This window comes from Cricetulus griseus, chromosome 6, assembly GCF_003668045.3.
Source record: "Cricetulus griseus strain 17A/GY chromosome 6, alternate assembly CriGri-PICRH-1.0, whole genome shotgun sequence".
NCBI classification, from domain to species: Eukaryota; Metazoa; Chordata; class Mammalia; order Rodentia; family Cricetidae; genus Cricetulus; species Cricetulus griseus.
This window is the reverse complement of record NC_048599.1, coordinates 18,944,189-18,967,177: the sequence shown is the minus strand read 5'-3', so window position 1 is coordinate 18,967,177 and position 22,989 is coordinate 18,944,189. Positions and strand designations below refer to the sequence as shown.

Below are 22,989 nucleotides of genomic sequence, written 5' to 3'. Positions count from 1 at the left end.
CCCTGTATCGCCAAACTGAATTCCCCAGGTGCTGGGGATAGAGGACTTGCTGCGTGCTAGGCACTCTACCAACCAGCTATGGCCTCAGACCCAACTTTCTATTTCAACCCTAGGACTGTGGACATGTCATGATCCATTTACATATTCTCCTCCCTCCTTTCTCCCTCTGTCTCCCTCTGTCTCCCTCTGTCCTCTCTCTCTCTCTCTCTCTCTCTCTCTCTCTCTCTCTCTCTCTCTCTGTGTGTGTGTGTGTGTGTGTGTGTGTGTGTGTGTGTCTAACTCTCTGTCCCTCCCAGCCCCCACCCTACCCCCCTCAAAGCTTATAGAGAAGTGGACAGGAATAGGAAAGGAATCATTTTGAACTGCATTTTCAGGCACAACTTCCCAAGCCACACTTAGACATCTTCTGCATTTTCAATTGATTACACTTACACTCAAACACTACTTGATTCAGCTATTTGAACTTTCAGTAAGTTTAGAATAACTTAAGGATGCGATTCCAACTGTCAAGTTTATAAAACCTAAATACAAATCAAGTGTTTAAGATGAAGATTTTGCAACCCCACTGAAATTATAAAGTAAGTGTAAAATGTGTGCTGTATTTGGAAGATCTACACACTACATATTCACCCTCCCCCCACACACCCCCTCAAATATACAGACACCTACCTCATACACACACACTACCTACACACACATCTTTAAGAGAAGAATGTAAAGTGTCTCAATACTGTTTTGTACTGATTATGCTAATATGTCAGTAGTTTGAATGTAATGAGTTGGCTAAAATAGAGTATTAAAATTATGGGGCTTAGAGGATGCCTCAGTTAGTAAAATGCGGCCTCCCAAGCATAAGGACCTGTGGTTGAAATGAAAGCCAGGCATCATGATATGCTAATGGCGGGGAGCAGAGGCAGGTGGATCTCTGGGACTCGCTGGCCAACCAACCTAGCCTGCTTGGTGAGTTCCAGGCCAATGAGAGACCATTCAAAAAGAGTGTGTAACACCTGGCACCACCCCGGGTGAATGGACACTGGAGATTGTCCTCTTGTGGATGCACGGATCAAGATACACGGGACTAGTCTCAAAATAGGTTAGTGTAACTTTATTGGGGAGAATGCACTTTCACAAGAAGCTGGTGACCGACACAAGTTCCAGCTCCAAGGATTCACCAAGGCTGCCCCCTGTGACCCGACCGGAAGCAAGAGAGAGCCACCTGTCCTGACCACAGACCTAAAACCCACTCTCCCTCACGTCCTCACCATTTGGGCATGGGGTGGATATATCACTACATCCTCTAGCCTCTCTCCACACACACAAACACACACACACACACACCATACCACATCCGTGCATGCACACATCATATACACACATGTCACACATACATACACATACCACATACACACCTACACATATACCTACATGTGCACATCATATACATACATACACACACCACCTACACACATATGCACACACATACCACACACAAACCACCACATACACACTATATACACATACACTACCTCATACACACCATGTATACACACAACATACACACATACACATATATACATGCCACCACATATACACCACCTACACACACACACACACACTATATATATATGCTACACACACATGCCACACACACATTTACATATACAGAAACTATATACATATGCACACATATATATATGTATATATATATATATATATACCACTACATACATGCCACCTACATACCACACACACACATACTACACACACACATCCCACATATACACACCACACACATATTCATCCATATATGCTGCTACATTCGTGCATGTGTGCACACACACATACTCACACACCACATATACACAAATCACAATCACCTATTTTGTATTGTTTTGCTTTTTCAACGCAGTGCCAAGAAAATGTTGACATTTTCATGGGTGGGATGTGTTATATTTCCATGGGACAGCCCGGTTGGAAGGAATGAGGATGCTTCAACAAGGGCAGCAGTGGGAAATACAAAGGTAGCAGATACCTGAGCTACATTTTGGAGCTGCTTTGGGGGCGGCCTCGGCAGACCTTGCTGGCAGACTGGCTGTGGGAAGTCCATGAAGAGAAGGAAAATCACAGAGGGTCTGGGTTCAGGCTTTGGACTGGGTTCTGCCTTGAGCCCTTGAATAGATGTTGGTGCCATGTCCAAGAACGGGGAAAACTTGGGGGAAGTAAACATTGGCAAGAGAACTCTGGCTTCCTTTGGGACGTGCCAAATTTGAGATGCCCTCGAGATGTCAAGCAGGCCATTGGATGTGCAGGGCTTGTATACAAAAGCAAAGTCGATGGCAGAGATCTCAATATGGAAGCAAGCTCTGGAAAAAAATCAGAACCCTCCCCTAGGTGTGAGCCTCCTACGGAAGGACAGTCATACTAATGCCATCCCTGCTCTCCCAGTCAAAGCAAAACCTGACTAATCGAACAGTCCCTCCACTACCGACTCTCTTCTTCATCACCCTTCTCCTCCTCCCCTTTACTTGGTTCTCCCACACATCCACAAACTCACCAGGCCAAGCAGTGTGGCGAAGGCACCGGGAACAAGCAAGACTCACAACAAGCTGCGGGTCAGGATGTTTGCACAGACGCCTCCTGGCATCATTTATCTTGAGGGATGTCAACTCGAAAAATGTTAGTTCATGTCACTGTCAGGGTAAATGCCAAAAATTAGCTTTCTTTCATCAGAAAACGGAATAATTAACTTTGCAACTGTTTCCAAAACTGCTAATTAATGGATTTTAGTCACTTGATTTGTCAGGCTGCATGGCGAGCTGAGCGGCAGCCTCGGCCCCAGGAGGATTCCACTCCTCCCGCCCTCACTCCTGGCAGAACTTGGGAGAAGTTTCAAGTGAACACACTGGGAGCGAAGGCCCCAGGAAATCACCACTGGATTGGAACGTCAAAATCAGTCTTCCGTCACCTATCCTTTCCATATCACTGGCCCTGGTACTCTCAAAATTGTGGCACCCAAGCTACTGTCTACCTGTCCCCAAACTTGAAGGGCAGTTTAGATCTCTCTCTCTCTCTCTCTCTCTCTCTCTCTCTCTCTCTCTCTCTCTCTTTTCTCCCTCCCTCTCTCTCTCTCTCTCTCTCTCTCTCTCTCTCTCTCTCTCTCTCTCTCTCTCTCTCTCTCTCTCTCTCTCTCACACACACACACACACACACATACACACACACAAGATGGAAGGGCCTTAGAGAGCTCTTGGGAAAGAAGAGGGATTGAAGGCCAGGAAGACACTTGCCTCTTACAACCTCAGTTTTCTGGTCCACAAAATGGGTACTTGTGGCTAGAGAGAAGGCTCAGCAGTTAAGAGAACTTGCTGTTTTTTCAGAGGACCCATGACCCAGAATGGGCAGCTCATAAGCACCTGGAACTCCAGCTCCAGGGGATCCAATGCCCTCTTCTGGCCTCCACAGGCACCCACATGTGTGTGCATACACACACACACACACACACACACACACACACACACACAACACACAAAATATAATATATATATATTATATTATATATATATACAAAAATGTAAAAGTAAATAAAATGTTTATTTTTACAAAAATAAAGAATTACCATGTGGATTCTGTGGTAGAGCTACATGCCAAATTTGCCAAAAGCTTACAGAAGAGCCCTCAAGCCTTGGGTGTAGTGGTCAACTACAGCAAACCCTCAGCCAACATGGCTACTATCTCTCTTCTTACTCCATCTCCTCTGTCTACACTACACCTGCCTGGGTCAGGCTCCTTCTCAGCCACATAGTCACATCTCCCCTGGGAACCAGCTTTGAATCCATTGCAATTACCAGAGAAATTTTCACACAGCAAATCTGAACAAGCACAAGATTGGGATATTGGTCCCCACTCAAATGCCACCATACTGAGATTTTATGTACAAGTTCTTTACCTAATAACCCTCATAGGGCTTCCAATTATAGATGCAGTGTACTTCCACCCCCACTGGTGTGTGGTGTGTGTGTGTGTGTGTGTGTGTGTGTGTGTGTGTGTGTGTGTGTGTCTGTCTGTCTGTCTGTCTGTCTGTCTATGTCTATGTCTATGTCTATGTCTATGTCTATGTCTATGTCTGTGTGTATGTATGCTCATGTGGGCATGGGCACGTGTATGTGTATATGTGTGTATATCTTTGTGTGTATGTGTGTATATCTATATGTGTCTGTGTGTGTCTGAGTGCCTCTGTGTGTGTCTCTCTGTGTCTGTCTGTGTGTGTGTGTGTGTGTGTGTGTGCTCATATGGGCATGGGCATATGTGTATATCTTTGTGTGTATTTGTGTATATCTGTGTATGTATCTTCGTGTGTGTGTGTGTGTGTGTGTGTGTGTGTGTGTGTGTGTGTGTGTGTGTGTGTAACTCCCAATGGTACACTATTCACTGTCCTCTGTTGTATCTGGATACTTGAATACTGACTTTCTCATAGTTTCATTTACTCTACAGGACTGCCATTGGCTAACACAGCCATGCATCTGTGGCCAGTGATGTGTTATCAGAAGAGGTATGTATCTAAAGACCCTCGGTGGGTCCTCGTTGGAGCCAAGCTGAAGCTTAAGTTAATCTCCTTCAGCCATTTTATCAGACTCCCTTAATTTCACTTCTCATCAGAGCAGTCCCCTGAAAAACACATTGTCACAGCAGTCCCCCAGGAATGGTAACAAATGGTTGTTGTCTTAAGCCACTGAGTTTTGAGGTGTTCTGTTACATGCATTATAAGATGATACAATTAGAATATATAAAACATGGAATATTATCCAGCCATTAAAAATGGCAGAGGTTCAATATATTGACTCTAAAGCATGCCAACAAAGCAACTTTGTTGAAAAAAATTTTGGTCACCAAAAAGTATGTTTAACAACATTCTTTCTGTTAAAGCAAACAAAACCCTACTCCTATCTGGATTTTTCACTAAAGAGAAATGGCTGTCTGGCTCTTAAGGACTTCACAGTGTCCCTGTGTTCTAAGATGAAGGGCAGGGTGTGTGTGTGTGTGTGTGTGTGTGTGTGTGTGTGTGTGTGTGTGTGTGTGTGTGTGGTTTAAGGGAGCACATTTTCACTTTGCTCTTGATCACAGAGGTTTCTACCCATCGTGGCAGGGAGGTTGTGATGCATCAGCTTGAATCATGGCAGATAGGACAGGAAAGAGAGTAGATCAGGGACAGGAAGGGGTGAAGGCAAACACAGCCCCCTGTATACTATTTCCTCCAGTGAGACCCACCTTCAGCAGGCCCACCACCTCCTAAAACAGCGCCACCAAATGGATCAAGTGTTCATCACATGAGCCTGTGGAGGACATGTCATATTCGAACCACGACACCCATTATATAAAAGGGTATAATGCTTACATATAACCTACATTTTCCTATATAGTTTGAACCACCTCTAAATTATTTATAATACCAATACAATGTAAACACTAAGAACATTTTGCTGTATCGTTGTTATTATTATTTTAATATGTGTGTGTTTGTGTGGGCATGCAAGTGCCTACAGAGGACAGAAGAAGGCATCAGAGCTCCCGGAACTAGTTACAAATGATTGCAAACTGTCCAGTATGGGTGCTAGTGTGCACATGCTACAGCACACATGTGGAGGTCAGAGGACAACTTGCGAAAATCAGCTTAGCTCTCTCCTTCCACCATCCAGGGATCAAACTCGGGTCATTGGCATGGCTGTAAGCATCGTTACCCCGTGAAACATTTTGCCAGCCCAATAACATTCACACCACCAACAATGCAAAAAAAAAAAAAAAAAAGGCACATATGAGCTTTCTGGTCTCTTGTCATGTGGTACCTGCTCCATCTTAGAATGTCCCCAGACACTGGCCCTAGTTAGAGCCTGCAGAACAATGAACTAAAGAAACCTCTTTTCCTTATGACTTAACCAGTCTGTAGTGCTGTGACATTACCAAAAGAAAACAGACGAACAGAGACACCAATCACAGAGGCTGTCACAGTTCCTGACCACTGCTCTGGTTTGGCCACAGGCCTGACCTGCATCCAAGTCTTTTCCTGAAATTGCTGGATGGAATATATATGGGGCTAGGAGGAGTCCAGAACTAGTGACACCACCTAGGAATGAACTGGCTATGGGACCAGATATGACACAATCAGGACTTGGCCTTTCTGCCTGTTAGTTTATAACACTCTCATTTCACTATCAATGCTATTAATCTACCTATAATATGTCTGAAACTAGCAGGCTACTACCTGCTATTTAACAGTCTTAGGAACCCTGCCCGTGTCTCCCAGGCTTCTTTGTTGTGGATGCTAAGCACACCCTCTACATTTTGCCTCTCATAAGCTGCCAGCTTGTGCACAGTCTATGCCGAACACTTCCCTGGAGATTTATCCATCCTCTTGGTTTGTCTTGTCCTTTACAGCAGAACTGCAAGTAGCATAGCAAAATACTACACACTACACTTTCCAAACTCACCATTTTCCTACAACTCCATGGCCTCCATGCCGCCCCCATGCTGCCATCTAAGTCCCACCATTCTCAACCTTCCCATACTCTTCACTCTCAACTCCGGTGTATTAGTTACTTTTCTGTTGCTATGATAAAAATACGTGAACCAAGCAACCAAAGGATAAGGGCTTTATTTTGGCTTTCCTTTCCAGAGGGATGGAGTCTGTGATGGCAGTTCCAAAAGTGGGGCAACAGGAACATGACCTCCCCTGGAAGTCAAGAAGGGGAGGGTCACATTTCATCTGCACACAGGTTGTAAAGAGAGAGAACAGAAAGTGTTGCAGGGCTATAAACCTTCCCAGCCCACCTGCAGTGGTATACTTCCTATAGCAAGGCTCTGCTGCCTAACGGGTCCATAGCCTCCCCAAACAGCTCCACCAACTGGAGGCTGCGTGTTCAGATAAATGAGCCTACAGTGGATGGGATAAATGTCATTCAAACCATCACAACCAGCGCCCACTCTGCCACGTGCCCTGCCTTGATGTTCCTTTGACTCATGTCTGCTCACTCTGACATTCTTTCCTTTCAAGACCCAATTCAGCATCATCGCCTCTGAGAAACATTTCCTGATTCTCTCACCAACAAATACATACAGGAAGGACAGGGATGAGCAGGGGGAAAGGAGGGTGGAAGAGGGAAAGGAAGTAGGGAAGAGATCCATCACCAGCCCACTAGATAATGGAAGACCTCCAAAGATGATGGTTGCCCTGTTCTTTAAGCATGAATATTAAGTAAAAGTCCATAAGTGTTTGGGAAGAAATCATCACAGAAAGAATAGAAGCACAAAACTGCTCCTCGGCCAGGTATAATCAACCTGGGTTGTGGGTGTTCCGATTAATTCCTCAAAATAGACAAATTCTTAGGGATTTCTCAGTCAGCGAAATGTTTGCATCAAGGGCATGAGGACCAGAGTTCAGTCTCCAGAACCTAAAGTCAAACCGGGCAAGGTGATGTGGGCTTGTAATCCTAACACAGAGGAGGTAGAAGTGGAATGGTCCCTGGGGTTCACTGGCCAGCAAGTTTATCCTACTTGGTGAAACCTAGGCCAATGAGAGAAACTGTCTCAAAGGGGGTAGCCATTGTTTCTGAGGCTGTCCTCTGATAATCACACAAGCATACATACATGTGCACCTTCGTACACACACATTCCTTCATATTTAATTTTGCATGTGTGCACATGTAAGTGCAGATGCCAGAGGAGGCTAGAGGCATCAGATCCCCCTGAAGCTGGAGTTGCTGGCTTTGGTAAGCCATCAGCTCTGGGTGCTGGGACTCAAACTCCAGTCCTCCTTAAGAGCAGTGCACAGTCTTAGCTTCTAAGCCATCTCCCAAGACCCCTACACAACACATTTTTTAGAGAAAAATATTTGATTGTGTCTCATTTTTCTGGAGCAGGGTTTACCTCGTGTCTTAGGGTTATCATTGTCGTGCTGAAACACCAAAATGACCAAAAGTAACTTGGGAAGGAAAGGATTATTCCACTTTCACTTCCAGATAACATAGTCTATAAGGGTCTGAACTCAAACAGAGAAGGAACCTGGAAGCAGGAACTGGTACAGAGGCTGTGGAGGGGTGTTTACTGGCTTGCTCCCCATAGCTTGCTCAGTCTGCTTTCTTACAGAACCCAGAACCACCAGTCCAGGGTGGCCTGACCCACGATGGGCTGAGCCCACCCTCATCAATCACTAATTAAGAAAATGTCCTACAGACTTACCTTCAGTCCAACCTTATGGAGATATTTTCTGAATTGAGGCCTCATCCCATGACTCTAGCTTGGGTCAAGTTGACATAAATCTAGCCAGTACACCTGGGTCATTTTTCTATTCTAGGTGGATGTCTTAGTTAGAGTTTCTATTGGTAAGAAGAGACACCATGACCACAACAACTCTTACAAAGAAAACATTTGAGGTGACTTGCTTACAGTTTCAGAGGTTAAGTCCATTATCATCATAATGGGGAGCATGGCATCCTGCAGGGAGACATGGTGCTGGAGCTGAGAGTCCTGCAACTTGCAGGCAGGCAATAGGAAGTCTACTATTACACTAAAGGAAGCTTGAGAAAAAGAGACCTCAAAACACACCCCTAAAGTGACACACTTCCTCTAACAAGGCCACACCTCCTAATAGTGCCACTCCCTTTGGGGGCCATTTTCTTTCAAGTCACCAGAATGAAACTGACTATCCTTGCTTAGTGTTCAGCCAACTTCTGGACTGGAGTGGACTGGGCTGAAGCATCCAAGATAGGAACCTTGTTAGGTATGGATCTGAGCAAGAACTGGAAGGCTGGGCTTAGCCTGTGGCTTCCTCTCTGTGTGTGGACACAATGCTGGTCTGGAGTGTCCAACAGCACAGTCTAACTTCTCACTCGGTAACTCAAGCTCCAAGGATACTAGAGTATGAGCTTCCCAGCCTTCTAAAAAATTTGTGCCTAGAAGTGGCTTGGCTTCATTTTTCCCACGTTCTATTGGTGAAATGGTCACAGGCTATATTTAGAGGGAGATGGACCTCCACTTTTTAATGAGAAGGATACTAAACAATTTAGAACCATCTCTAAATTTTTGAAGCAAGACAGAAGAGTTCAGTACCAGAAAGATTCACCCAGCCTGGGAATGGACACAGCTGTAACTATGAGATAATAGCTATTTTTGTGTTGTCCCAAGTTACCACTTAGTTTGGAGTGATTTGTCCCGGCAGCAAGAGATTATAAATCCGATCGCTTTTGTCAAGTGCTTTCTGAGACCAGATCGTCACCACCTGCTCTGAACCAAACCTGCTTCTTATATTCCTTTAAAAACATCTTCATGTTCCTCCCCTTTGCTGTGGGTTAAGCAACATGCTGAGACAGAAAGAGAAGTTAAAAACAGCCAGGGGTCCCCAAGAACACCTCTCTTCCTGGTGCTGTCCTGGAAGATTTGCCCCAAGGCGGACACTGCCAGATGACACGGCTTTGTGACCTCTGACTATTCACAGCCTCTGTCCCTAACCCATCCTGCATCCTATTCCTCATTCTTCTCCCTGGCTTCTGACCCCTGGTTCATTTCCCATTCTCAACTTTCAGCCCAAGGCTTAGACCTAACTCCCTGACTAATGCTTCCCTGCAAAAGCCACAGTCCTCTTCACTCCCAAATGTCAAATGGAACACAGGTGTTAATTGGGCCATCCTCCCCATCAACCCTAAGAGTCAGAACCGGAAGTCCATATTGCAAACCCGGAAGTAGTTCGGGGCTCATTCTTCCCTCAACAGGCCCTTTCCTCCTCAGCTGATCTCTGAGAATCATCCCAGACCGGGAGCCATTGTCCCCAGCCAGCGAGGCGCATCTCAGACGCCCCATCTCCTCGGGCTCTTTTCCTGCTCTGTCTGGATTGGGCTCATTTACTAAAAATTAGTTGGGAATGAAAAAAGCCCCTAGTTTATTAGCGTGCTATTATTCCCTCCCGCCATCCCCCTGCAGCATGATGGATTGCCTGGTGAGGGGACACAGCCCCAGCCGGGGAGCGAGCAAGCTCTGCTCCGTCCCCAGCGCAGACAGATGGGGAGGCCGAGTCCTGAGCATGATTGATTAGCTCCGCAAAGCCTGTTGAGCGGAGTTCCATCAAGATTGATGCTTTCTCCTCATAACAGCATTTCCAAAAAGTTTCTATTACATTTTGATTATGTTTATAGAATCTCGCTGGTCCGGGGGAAGATGCAATCTCGTTCCTTCCCAGTGTGTGTCTGTGTGGGCCGCCACAGAGCCTTGCCGAGGCCAGCCTCCTTGGCCTCTCCACAGTGACCTTCTCTCGCTGGGCAGTACACCGGACCCCCGGTGGCCTCCTGAGAACAAGTTAGGGGGAACAAATGTCCACTCTCCTGGTGCCTAATGTCCAGCATGGCACTCTGGTTTTGAAGGGCCAAAGGTCTAGAGGGCTCTATGGCCTAAGCCTGAAGATAGAAGACATCTCCAAAGGAAGTTCCTCAGATCTGAGGTAGTAAGGGAAACTACATGGGCCTCATTTCCCAAGGACACGGCAAGGCCATGTCAAATGTAATAAGCATGATGAAATACATGTTTAAATATTTATGTGTGTGTGTGTGTGTGTGTGTGTGTGTGTGTGTGTGTGTGTGTGTGTGTCCATCCTATCCCACAAGGGACTTTAGTGATGCTCAGAGTATGGTGAAGAATGAATAAAGGAGAAGAATTAGGAACCGAGAAATGCAAATTAGGCAAGAATGTCAAGACCAAAGGGGGAAATTGAAATATATGCAGCATGTAAGCTGCTACACGGTCTTTATGTTTAGACCTTTAATTTGGTATGAGTTTCCTAACAGTCAACATGAAAAAGCAAATAAATTAACTATTTAGTTCTTTTCTTGCTGTCATTAATAAGAATTTTTTTTCTTTAAGTTCCTTGGAAGAATTTTAGGATTTTTTCCCCCAAATACCAGTGAATTTTTTATATTAGATTGGAGGAGATTTACACTGCTTATTTGCTCATTAGTTTATTGGGAGGGAGTCGTGTGCATGCCAAGGTGACACATGGAGGTCCAAGGACAACTTTTACAGATGCAGGTCTCTTCCTTCCACCATGTGGATTCCAGGGATTGAACTCAGGTCTTCGCGTTTGCTGGCAAATGCCTTTACCCATTGAACTATCTCTCCAGTCCTCTACTTATGTTTGTGTTTGTTACTGTTGGTGCTGGGGAGCCCTGCACATTGTATTGTTGTATTGTTGTAAATTTCATTGGCGTGTACCTTGAAAATAAATGGTACACTTCCCAAAAATAAAAATCCAAAGCTCTAATTGAGAACTTCTGAATTAAACAATGTCCTCAAATCACCCTTTAGGTAATATAGTAAAGGGAGCTTCTCTTATAGAACTTGTAGAAAGTTCTACTGAGAGCCTAACTTCACAATATATAGGCCAACACTGGGTATCTATCTCTCCCCACTTTATTTCAAGATGAGAGCTCTCACTCAACTTGGAGTTCATTTCAGTTTGGCTGGCTAGCCAGCAAGCCCCTAGGCTCTCCCTGTCTCCACCATCACTTCTACTCTGGTGCTGGGGTCACACACGACACTGTGTCCAGCTCTAACATGAGTTCTGGGATCTGAACTCAGGTTTTCATGTTTATGCTGCTACCACTTAGCCATTTTCCCAGCCCCAAAGTTAACTTTTAACAAATATTTTTTGAGTGGTTTCATGATTTTAAAACACATGTGCTAGTTTTCCTGAATGAAGCCAACATCTTTTATGGCAACATCAAGAATTTACAGGGAGCTCGGCTGTGTTGGCGCACGTCTTTAGTCCCAGCACTAGGGAGGCAGAGGCAGGCAGATCTCTGTGAATTTGAGACCAGCCTTGTCTACAAGAGCTAGTTCCAGGACAGCCTCTAAAGCCACAGAGAAACCCTGCCTCGGGGGGGGGGGGAAATATATATATATATATATATAATATATATATTATATATATATATTGAAGGCTGGAGATGTGGCTCAGCAGTGAAGGCTAGCCTGTAGTTGGTTTAGTGGGATTTTGTTTGTTTGTTTGTTTGTTTTTACTCTTTGGCTCCTTGGGGGGCCCACCACCCAGCTTCCAAATATATATATGCACACAGACATTCTTTCTTATGAATGCCTGGCCGTAGCTTGGCTTGTTTCTAGCCAGCTTCCTTTACTTAAATTGCCCCATCTATCTTTTGCCTCTCTGGGCTTTTACCTTTCTCTATTTCTGTATACCTTTCTTTCTTACTCCATTGCTGGTTGTGTAGCTGGGTGGCTGGCTCCTGATGTCCTCCTCTCCTTCTCCTTGTTTTGCTCCTTGATCACTTTTTCCCAGATTTCTCCTCCTGTTTATTCTCTCTGCCTGCCAACCCCGCCTATCGTTTTTCCTGCCTAGTTATTGGCTGTTCAGCTCTTTATTAGACCAATTGGGTGTTTTAGACAGTCATGGTAACACAGCTTCACAGAGTTAAACAAATGCAACATAAAAGAATGCAGCACATCTTTGCATCATTAAACAAATGTTCCACAACATAAACAAATGTAACTAATATTCTACAACACTAGCCACTCTTCCAAAAGACCTGGGTTCAATTCCTTGCACTCACATGCTGGCTCACAACTAATAAACTGTAACTCTAGTTTCAGGGGATCTGATTCCCTCTTCTGACTTCCTCAAGCATCTAACACACATGTGATCCACATACATGCAAGAAAAACACTCATACACATAAAAGGAAGAAAATCTTCTCTTAAAAAAGTTTAAGGCAGGTATGCCTAACAGGCATATGAAAAGGTGTTCAACATCACTAATCATCAGGAATATTCAAACAAAAATCACAAAGAGGCATCACTTAGCATCTGTTAGAGTGGCTGCTACCAAAACTAAAGGGGTAACAAATGTTGGCAAGTTAAGTGGTAGTGAAGAAATTGGGACCCTTGTTTCTGAGATAGGAATGATACTCTAATGTTAGCAGCCATGTTCTCTGATTCATGTTGTAACTCAGTGGTTTGAATGAGAACAACCCTGCCCCTAACATGGGCTCAGATGTTTGAATATGTGGTCCCCAGTTGGTAGTGCATTTAGAGAGGCTCAGGAGGTATAGCCTTGTTGGAGGAAGAATGTCCCCTAGAGGCAGGATTTGGGAGTTTAAAAACTCCCACTGTTCCTAGGTTTATCTCTCTGCCTCCTTTGGTTGAAGATGTGAGCCCTCAGCATCCTGCCCCCATGCCCTGCTTTTACTCTGCCATCGTGGACTCTAACTTTCTGGAACCAAAAATCCAAATAAACTTTTTTTTTCTACAAGTTGCCTTTGTGATGGTGTTTTACCACAGCTAGAGAAAAGCAGCTAATACACATGTATTTGCAAATATTTGAATTTTTTCTTCTTCATACTTATATGTATGAATATGCATGAAATCCATATTTCACATTATGAAGTACTGTTTCATAATTTTAAGCTATTAAATATATAAAAGAAATAAATTTCCACTAGCCCCATGCTAAGATGAATGTCAAGTTTCCTGAGCCCTCATTATATGCAGGGTTTCTAGGACCAGAAGTACGAGAAGGACAGCGTCCCCTTGGCCCCACTGGTTATTGGAAATGAACTAATTGGACTGAACTATCTTGTTGACCACATAAGCATCCATACAATATTGATTTGGCTTCTTTTAGGGAGAATTTGCTCAAGGCCTGCAGCTGAAGCTCACTGCAGAACATTCATCTAACATTCTCAATACCCTGAGTTCAGTCCAGAGTTTAAACAAAACAGAGTATACTCAATTTAGCTTGCAACCAAAACATTCTTCTGAACAGACTAGTAACTATGACACCCACAAAAAAAGAGCTCTCAAATTCAAGAATAACACTCAAAATTTCTCAGAACAGTATAGCAAAACAAACTCAGCAGTTGGTGACCAAGAGGTACCAACTCTATAAATGCAAGGCTGGCCTAACACAGAAGTCAACCAATGTAATGCACCATATTAATAGAAAGAACAAAAAAAGGAAAAAAATCACACAACCTCATCTTTTATGGCAACATCAAGAATTTACAGGGAGCTCGGCTGTGTTGGCGCACGTCTTTAGTCCCAGCACTAGGGAGGCAGAGGCAGGCAGATCTCTGTGAATTTGAGACCAGCCTTGTCTACAAGAGCTAGTTCCAGGACAGCCTGAACTAGTCTGAAATAGTCAATTGGAGCTGAAATAGTCAATAAGATAATAATTCCATTTCATAACTATTTTAACAAGTCAGAAGTACAAGGGAACTACTTCAACATGATAAAGGTTACCCATTTTTTAAAATATGGTCATCATCTTACCTTAAGGAAAAAGACTCATTACTTTTCTCCTAAGATCAGACCTATACATTTTCTTTGGGTTTTTTTTTTTGGAGGGGGGTTCGAGACAGGGTTTCTCTGTGTAACTTTGGAGCCTATCCTGGCACTCACTCTGGAGACCAGGCTGGCCTCGAATTCACAGAGATCCACCTGCCTCTGACTCCTGAGTGCTGGGATTAAAGGCATGTGCCACCAATGCCCAGCTACATTTTCTTTTTTTCCTTTTTTTTTTTTGTTTTCTTGTTTTTGTTGTTGTTGTTTTGTTTGTTTGTTTTTCGAGACAGAGTTTCTCTGTGCCCGGCTACATTTTCAATTAACAACAAAAACATGAAATTAGGTAAGCAGTTAAGTTTATAATAGTATGAAAAAGAATAAAATACTTAGGACTAAGTGTAACAAAAGATGTAAAAGACACTGAAAACAGCAAAACATTGTAAAACATTAAATATGATCTAAGCCAGAGAGAAGATATCCATAAAACAATGCTGTTGAGATGACTTTACTCTTAATATGAATTTGCAAAACCAGTGCAATCTCTACCAAGGTTTCCATTGCCTTTTTTCATAAGCAGACAAGCTGATTGAAAAGTGCATATATAAATTCAAGAATACATGGTAAAGCATAATAGAATCATATGCAGATGTAGCTCAGTTAAGTTTTTGCCTAGCATGCAGGAAGCCCTAAATTCAATCCACCAGCACCACATGAAACTGGGTTTGGTGCACACTTGTAATCCCAGCACTCAGAAAGTAGAGGCGGGAAGATCAAAAGTGCATTTTCATCCTTTACATAGTGAGTTCAAAGACAGTCTGGGATACATGACACTTTGTCTCAAAAAAAGAAAGAAAGAAAGAAAGAAAGAAAGAAAGAAAGAAAGAAAGAAAGAAATCAACAAAATAATCTTGAAAAGGGAGGCTCTTTGGCTTCTTTTTTTTTGTTGCTGTAACCTACCCAACAGAAGCAACTTTAAAAGGTTTACTTTGTCACATAGTCCAAAGAAGACTACAGTCTACCATGGTGGGAAAGCCTTCACAGCAGCTTGAGGCTGGTCAGATTGCACCCATTGTCTGGAAGGAGAAAGCTGTGAATGCTGATGCTCAAGCTCACTTTCTATCTTACTCAGTCTAAGACTCAAGTCCTGTGGAAAAGCAGCAAGTGCTCTTAACTTCTGAGATATCTCCCCAGCCTCATAACAGCCCAAAAGTAAAACAACACAAATGTCCATTCATTGATGAGTGTCTAACAAAATATGGCATAGCCACATAATGGAATACTATTCATCTGTAGCAAAGGATGGATTTCTGAACAATACTGCAATTTGAATAAAGCTTGAAAACACACAAGTGGAAAAGGTCAAGCTTATGCCATCATGTATGACATGATCTCACTTGTATAAATGTTCAGAGGCCAGAGGCATTGCTCAGTAGCAGTACTGTGCATCCTTAGAGTGCATGAGGTCTCAAGTTCAACTCCAATACAAAAAAAATAAAAAATAAAAATGTCTGTAACAGAAAAATTCACAGAATCAGAAAAGGCATTAGTAGCTGCCAGAGGCTGGGGAATGACAGAATGGAAGGTTACTGTCACAGGGTGTGGGTTTTCAAGATGAGGAAATGAAGCTAGATCATGGGGATGGACTTGGGCTCTGTGAACATAATAAAAACCAGTCATTTGTATATTTGTAAAGTGTGAGCTTTATAGTATGTGAATTATGTCCCAATAAAACTGTTATTTGAAAAAAGAGGGAGAAAAAAAAACACAAAAAATAAAACCTAAACAGTAAAAAGGCAAACAACCCAATTAGAAAACCAGCAAAAGGCGTGAAGAAATGGTCCATCAAACAGACATGAGAAGATGGTAAATATCATTAACCAGGAGAAAAAGATGGCACTAAGGGCCTGAGGCAGGAGGATAGTGAATTTGAGACCAGCTGAGTTACATAGTGCGACCTTGTCTTAAAATAAATAAGAATTCAAGAATGAGTAAATTAGGTACCTGCAAGATGGCTCAGTGTGTAAAAACAGTTGAGTTTGACTCCTGGAATCCACAAAAAGGCAGAAGGAGAGAATCAACTGCACTTAGTTGTTCTTTGATCTCCATACACACACTGTGATACATACATGCACACATACACGCATGAAAGATAAATTTTAAAAGAATGACTAAAACTTTTAGATGGCAATGCCAAAAGCTGGCAAGGGTACAGAGACATTGGATCACTGGTACATCCCAGTAGATGTATATAAAGTGGCACATCTGCTCCAGAAAACAGGTCAGTGGCATGCCATTCCTCTATAAGTAGACATGCAGTATTACACTCTTGAATGTTTATCCTGAAGAAAGGAAAATATGCGTTCTCACCTGAAGGAAATTTCGTGAAAACTGTGTCAATGTTTCATTAGTAAAAGCTATAAACCGGAAGCAACCTAGATGTCCTCTGATGGATGAATAGTTAAACCAATTCTGATAGATCCTTACAAGGAATAGTATTTAGCAATAAAAAAGTAGTAAATTATTAATGTGTTCACCTTCCATGAACCTTCAGGGAATTATGTTGAGTAAAAGTCAGTCTGGGATTGGAGGAATGGCTCAGAGTTTAAGAGCACTTGCTGCTTTTCTAGAGGACTCTGGGTTTAGTTCCCAGCACTCACTTGGCAGTTCACACCCTCTATGACTTCAGTCCAGGGGCTCTGATGCCCTCTTCTGGCCTCTTGTGGGTACCAGCCATGCAAGTGGTGCATACACATACATGCAGGCAACACACACACACACACACACACACACACACACACACACACACACACACACACACACACACACGCGCGTGCGAATATTTTGGGGAAAAAAGAAAGTTAGTCTTAAAACTTTGAAATGATATGACTCCGTTTGAGAAAATAAGTTTTAAAACAGAGATGAGTGGTTGCTAGGGATTGGAGTCTGGGGGCTGGAATGCAGGAATAAGACAGGTGTGTCTGTCAAAGGACAGCATAAAGGAGCCTGTTGTGTGTGCATTGACTGGTAGTAGACACACAACTCCATGCATGATATTAAATTGTATATAACTAAATCCACACATCCAAGTGCAGGCAACACTGGGGAAAATGATGAGATTCACAGATTGCATAGATGACAATGTCTTGTTTGTACCACTGGGGAGTTCAGAAAAGGACACACAGCATCTATTTTTATTACAACTGCATATGATTCATGTATTCCTCCAAAGTTAAGTTTTTATTAAATTTATGCATGGTCTGATCAAGGAAGGAGGGAAAAGGAAAGAGAGGATGTGGGAGGAAGGAATAGGAAGAGTCCATAGGGGTAAAGAGAAGAACATTTACCATGGATATACCATGTTCCAGAATCCAAGCTCTCTACCACCTAACTATTTCTGTTACATTTATTCATTATGTGTATGTGTGTTCACACACTCATGCCAGCGTACACATCATAGTGCATGCATGGAAGTCAGAGGACCACTTGCTGGGGTGGGTTTTCCCCTTCCACCATACAGGTCATTAGGCGTGGTAGCAAGTGCCTTTACCTGCTGGGCATCTTTCCAGCCTCCCCATTTTATAGATGAAGAAACTAAGTTCAGGGAATCAGTGTCCCATTCTCAAAGACTCAGTCCCTACACTCTCTGACTCTCCCCTCTGCTCCCAGTCTTTAGCCAAACACAAGCATCAATCAAATGTAGGCAATGACTGCATTACTCAAGAGGAAATTGAAGCCAGACTGTAAGATGCAGTCCACAAAATTCATGATTTCTTCCTCCCACCCTGGCTCCTTCTACTTGGTCCCTTTTTCATATGGATTGGTTTTTATTTCTGCATTTATTGCATACGCAAATTACAGATGAGAGCATCGACTACACAAGTCATTACTCAGAGTAGTATCTCCCCAACTGCCACCGGACGAGGACCGAACAGCTTGTGGTTAATTTGCTATATAATCACTGCCTGTGACAGGGGGATGGGGCCACGCCTGTGCTAATATTAGGAAAGCGGAAAGTGAGCAGAGAGGACCCCTGGGGTGTGGGAAGAAAGGGTGGCATTGAACCACAGAGAAGAGAGATGGGCTGCTAGGGTGGCAGTAAGGAGTCCTGCCTCACTTAGAGGCTTCTGGAAGGGTTGGCTCCATTGCCAGATAACAAACAGATTCCTCCCATTTACCACTCTGTGGAAGAGCTAATCAGATCCCCATTGTCTTAACCTCTGCCATTTTCTAGTCAGTGAGGCCACTGCCAACCCTCAGAGCAGGGTGTCTGTATACACAGGCCGTGAATGTCAGGATGGATACCTGCAAACAAGCCATAGACAGGAGGAAATTCACCATCAGGCAGGAAGTAGAGCCACCAGTGTTAGTACACGAACAATTCAGAAAGAAGGAAAGCCATCAACCCAACTTTTAAAAATGAGAAAAGCATGCTAACTAGCAGATCCCAGATCTGGAAACTTAATTATGAGCAGACAAAAGGATGCACACCTGCAATCACAGTGAAAAAGGAACCCTCAGTTCAAGCCATGGGAAGACACTTTTTTTTTAACCTGTGGGACTGAACAAAATCAAAGTGTTTGATCCAACAGACTGTGCTAGCCAGGGAATGAGAAAGCCAGCACTCTAAAGGTTGTGGGGAGTGTAAAACAGCAGTTTGCATGGATGGCAATTCAGCACGCTCCATCAAAAGTTTTGACTCACGTGCCCATTGACCCATAAATCCCACTGCTCTGGAATGGATTCCACAGACATACTCGAATATATGTATGCAAAGTTGGATGTACAAGGCTATTCACTGCAGCACGGTTTATAATAACAGAAGATTGGAGACAGTCTGAATGTCCATCAAGAGGGGACTGCTCAGACAAATTGCAATGCATCCTTAGGATGGAAATCTTTATGGCTGTTAAAAAAGAATGAGGCAGCTCTTTATGTACGGATATGAAACAATCTCCAAGATATATTGTTAAGTGAAGAAAAGCAAAGTGCTGAACAGTGTGATTAGAATGCCGCTGTTTGGGGGGAGGGGCGGTTATATATACACATATGCATCTCTACTTATATGCACAGAGTGGCAGATATGTGCTTCTGTTTCGGGGACAAGGTCCTGGTGGCTAGGGTCAAAGGAGAGAGGTTTGTTAGTCATTATTCTGCTCCTTGCCATTTGGTTGATGGGGCCTGTGTGTATATATCACCAGTTCTAATGGGTTAGTAATAGTTGTGGTAGTGCTCTTTATTTTTTTTATTACATTGTGTATGTGATGTATGTGTGGGCACACACATGCCATGGCACGTGTGGAGAAGTCAGAAGACAACTTTCAGGAGTCTGTTCTCTCTTTCTACCATGTGAGTGCTAGGGCTCAAACTCGGGTCATCAGGCTTGGTGACAGGCATTTGTCCTGCTGAACCATCTCTCCAGCCTGTGATGTTTTTAGCCCTCTGTAGACTCATCTTACTCAGGAATTAAACCTGGTCCTGCCTTCAAGGGGAGGGTATGTGGAGGTAGCTGAGAGGTCGATTCGGCTCAAGATGGTGACTCTCCTCTACACAGGAAGTCCTGGACTTCCTTCCTACTCAACAGTATTGGGTCTACCCTTCCCAGAATGATGGAGAGGAGTTGGGCATGTTCTATGTTCTATACCTAAGAAGCAGCTGTACAGGCAGGCAGGTGCTAATAGTTGCTTCTCTTACGGATTTTTATCACATAGCTTTCTTTTCCTCCACATTATAATTTTTTATTTCTGGAAGCAGGGACTTCCCAGAAACTCAGGTATATGTCTGCTTTTCAGGGGACCAGGAAATTTGAACTGGCTACAGCACTTGGGAGGTAGAGACAGGCAGATCTCTGAGTGCGAGGCTAGCCTGGTCTACAGAGACAGTTCCACGATAGCCAGGGCTACACAGAGAAACCCTGTCTCAAAACACACACACACACACACACACACACACACACACACACACACACACACACACACACACACACACGTTCACATTTCAAAGGTAGTGGGAGTTTAGTGACAAGTGTTGAACATGGAAGTCACCTAGGGAAATCCTTTCTGATTATTCAGTGAAGAATAAATTGGAGGCACAAGAGAGAAGAGGGAGGCATGGACAAGGCTGCTGCATTTATCCAAAGGCTGATGGTGGCCCAGACTAAGGAGGTGAAGGAGACAAGCTGAAGGAGCATTTTGAAGATAAGATTAGTAAGGCTTGGCAGACATGATGGCACACACCTACAATCCCAGCGCTCAGGAGTCTGGGGCAGAAGGAGTGAAAGCTGGGGACAGTCTGGAGTATATAGAAAGACTTGTATCTTGAAAAAATGCTAGATAGATATATCCATGGGTAAGAGTGCTGCCTGTGCAAGCATGAGGATCTGAATTCAAAACCCCAGCACCCACATAAAAGCCAAGCATGGGTCTATGTGTGTAATATATGTATCTACCACTCCAGCTCTGGTAGGTTTCTGGGAGCTCTCTGGCTGCAAGTCTGACAGATGATGTACTCCCAGTTCAGTGAGAGACCTTGACTCAGGGCAATAAGAGACCTGATATCTTCCCCTGGCCTCTGTGCACATGCATTGCACACACCATAGACATGCATATACTTTGTTTTTTTTTGGGGGGGGGGTTGGTTTTTGTTTTTTGGTTTTTTTTTTTTTTTTTTTTTTTTGGTTTTTAGAGACAGAGTTTCTCTGTGTAGCTTTGGAGCCTATCCTGGCACTTACTCTGGAGACCAGGCTGTGGTCTTGAACTCACAGAGATCCACCTGCCTCTGCCTCCCGAGTGCTGGGATTAAAGGCATGTGCCACCAACGCCCGGCATTAGGAGTTTTAAAAAAAAAAAATAAGTATATGCGTGTGTCCATTGATTTTTCAGAAAAAAAAAAGTATCAAGTTCTGTGGAGAAAACAATTTTAATATTTTTTAAAATCTTAATCTATATCTTGTACCAGGATCAAACATTAACTCAAACCTGATCAAAGAGTGAGGTTCATCAAAATTTAAAAAAAAAAAAATCCTACTTCAAAGAATTCTAGTAAGAAAATGGAAAATATAGAAGTAGCCACTGATAAAGATTATCGGAGTGTGAAACTATGACTAAATTTTTTAAAACGGGATTTCATACTTTTTAGGCACAACTGGGGTCAAACCCAAGTCATGATTTAGGGGATGTGTCATATCCTCAGCCCCAAGCTGTTCACTTCGAAGGGGTAAACTATAGATTCTATGGATTTTATTTCACTCCGTTATTAAAAGAGAGGCAGAAGTGTAGAAAACTAACACCATAAAACATCAGAACTATAGTTATATATTTCTCCTTCAGGTTAGACATAGTCACGTGGGCATGTTTCATGGGGACAGCAAGAAGGCAAGGGCAGGTAAAAGCACTTGCACCACTCCTGAAACCTATGTCCGACCTCTGGGACCCACATGGTGGAAGGAGAAAACCGGCTCTCCCAGATTGTCCTCTGACCTCTGCACACGTGATGTGCTAACCAGACACACACTCTCACACAGAGATAAATAAGTAATAAATGATTTTTTAAAAAAATAGTTTCTATAAGAAAAACACTTGATGAGTTAGATCTCATTAAAATGTACAACTTTTACTTTTTGAAAGATACTTTAAGGAGAATGAAAAGACAAGCCATAGGCCAGGGGAAATGTTTTCAAAAGACAGATGTGATACAGACTTTGTATTCCAAATATGTAAAATCAATCCAAACTCCATCATAAACAAATAGCGCAAAAATTTTAAATAAGTAAATTGTAAACAAATACTTGACAAATAAGCACTTGAAAAATGTCCCTGTTATTACCTAAGAACACATCAAAACCATATCAGAAACTGTCATGGTCCTATCAGCATGACCAAAACTTAGTGGACTCCACATAAAATATTGCAAAGGATAGGGAGTGCCTTAAACTTGCCCATGATGATGATAAGAGCATATACAGGATGGCACAACTAAACAGAAAAAAATTAGCAGGTTTGCTAGGTAGTGGTGGTGCACATCTTTAATCCCAGCACTTGGGAGGTAGAAGGTAGAGGCAGACAGATCTCTGTAAGTTTGAGGCCAGCCTGGTCTAGAGAGCTAGTTCCAGGACAGCCAGAGCATGTTACACAGAGAAACCCTGAAAAAAAAAAAAAAAAAAAAAAAAAAAAAACATAGCAGGTTCATTTTTGGTTTTGCTTTTGTTTTTGAAACAGGGTCTCATCTTGCAACTCTGGCTGGCCTGGAACTCTATGTAGACCAGGCTGGCCTTGAACTCACAGAGACCCACCTGCCTCTGCCTCTGCCTCGAGTGCTGAGATTAAAGGCATGTACCACCATTCCCAGCTAGACATTCCACTCCTGGGAAAATCAAATTATATGTTCACAGAAAGACTTGTACAGCAATTTCCACAGCATCATTAGTTGTAAGAATCCAAAACCAGAGCATCCCAAATGTCCATCAGCAACTGAAAACTGAATAGGTAAACATATTGTGGTATATCCACACAGTGGAATACTGTTGAGCAATATGAAAGCATCGGCAATACTGAGACAGTCAATAAAATGGGTCATCAAAATAATTATGAATGGGAAGTGTAGTGAGTACACGCTCTGCCCATGACCTTGGGTTGTCTGACCAGATAGAAGCAGTGTTTCTTG

General features: G+C 43.1%; 1 long non-coding RNA gene across 2 annotated transcripts in view; it reads right to left on the bottom strand.

The window, feature by feature from the left end:
- Positions 1–22,989, bottom strand: part of LOC113836365 — a 171,590-nt gene that overhangs the window by 95,461 nt on the left and 53,140 nt on the right. For both annotated transcript variants that reach the window (XR_003486444.2, XR_003486445.2), the window contains exon 2: positions 2,555–2,690. This is a non-coding gene — a long non-coding RNA (uncharacterized LOC113836365). The remainder of the gene's footprint in view (positions 1–2,554; positions 2,691–22,989) is intronic.